This window comes from Marmota marmota, unplaced genomic scaffold (genome assembly GCF_001458135.2).
Source record: "Marmota marmota marmota unplaced genomic scaffold, marMar, whole genome shotgun sequence".
NCBI lineage: Eukaryota > Metazoa > Chordata > Mammalia > Rodentia > Sciuridae > Marmota > Marmota marmota.
Genome location: NW_025999962.1, coordinates 7908060 through 7909437, shown reverse-complemented (window position 1 = coordinate 7909437; position 1378 = coordinate 7908060).

Sequence of the window (1378 nt, the reverse complement as noted above, 5' to 3'; positions counted from 1 at the left end):
AGAAGGAGGCAGGCCAACGGGGAACTATAGTGAGCTGCCTGGCAGCTGGAAAGTGAGACCTGCCCGGAAGAGAAGGAAAGTGGGCAAAAGGACCAGGGAAGCTGCGCTGGGTGTCGGGGAGGAGGCCAGGATGTGAGGGAGGCTGCAGCAAGGAGCTGTGGGCACCCGGGGAGAGCCATCCAGGCAGAGGAAGCAGCTACGGGGGACCCGGGAAGCCAGCGTGCTGTGGCCGAGCCTTAGGGGCCCAGGGCGGCACCAGCCAGAGCAGGAGGCCCTGAGCAGAAGGACGCTGGCCTCATTCTGGGCAGGGTGGGAGCTATGGCAGGTTTGAAGGAGGGAAGGCAAGGAGCTGGATCCAGGATCACCTGCTGCCCGGGGCCACTGAGGGTGTGGAGGTGGGGAGAGAGGCTCCGGGAGCCCGGGATCCCCTCTGGGAGGAGCACTGGGAGCCCAGGATTCCTCGCCTTGGTCATGACCCCTTGGAAAATCGGAAAACAGCATGGAGCCTCCCCAGGGAGCCTGCGCTGGGCAGGCCTGTGTCCACACGCAGGGTTGGGCGTGCAACACACCAGTGTTCACAAGCTCACCCATGTCCACATGCACACGCGCGCCCTTACACGCGCGCGCACACACATAAACCCCGCCCTGGATCACACACAGTCACACATGCTCACCAACACTGGTGCCACGCTCCTGGGGATTTTAAGAGATGCCTGCGGGACACCCTGGACCCCAGCTAGCGGATCGTGTCTAGTCCACGGTCCCCGCTTGATGGTGAAACTGAGGCTTGCTAGAGGAAGGGACTCGCCCACGGTCACACAGGTGGAGAGGGACTGGTCAGCAGGACTTGGCCAACACCCAATCTGAAGCACCAGGGGTCCCTGCCTGAGGGTCCTCTGACCCCCAGCTTCAACTAGGAGCCAGCAGGAGCCCTTTTCATCCTCGTGTCCTGAGAGCCAATAGCAAGCCAGGCAAGAGGCCAGGATTCCAGACAGAAGGTGCTCGGGTCCCAAGAAGGTCCCAGGCGACCTGTGGTGGGCCAAGATGAAATTCTGAAGGAGCCTGGCGAGGTGGCCTTTGAACTGGGCCGGCAGGCTGGCTCGGGGCCTGCCTGGGTGGAGAGAACAGGGACAGGGCTGGAGGGACACTTTTGCCCAAAAGCGGCAAAGGCCTTGAGATGGATGGGAGCGAGGCCTCTGGAAGCCAGAAGTCCCTCAGGGCCCTTCAGAGAGGGGCCATCTGAAGGACATTTTTCAGAAAAGCCTTCTGGGCGGGACTTACATATGTCAGGTGCAGAGAAGAGAAAAACTAGCTGCAGAAGCGGTCACTCCCGAGGGCTGTGGCTGTGTGACAAGGCGGGTGGGGGTTAGGGTTGGAG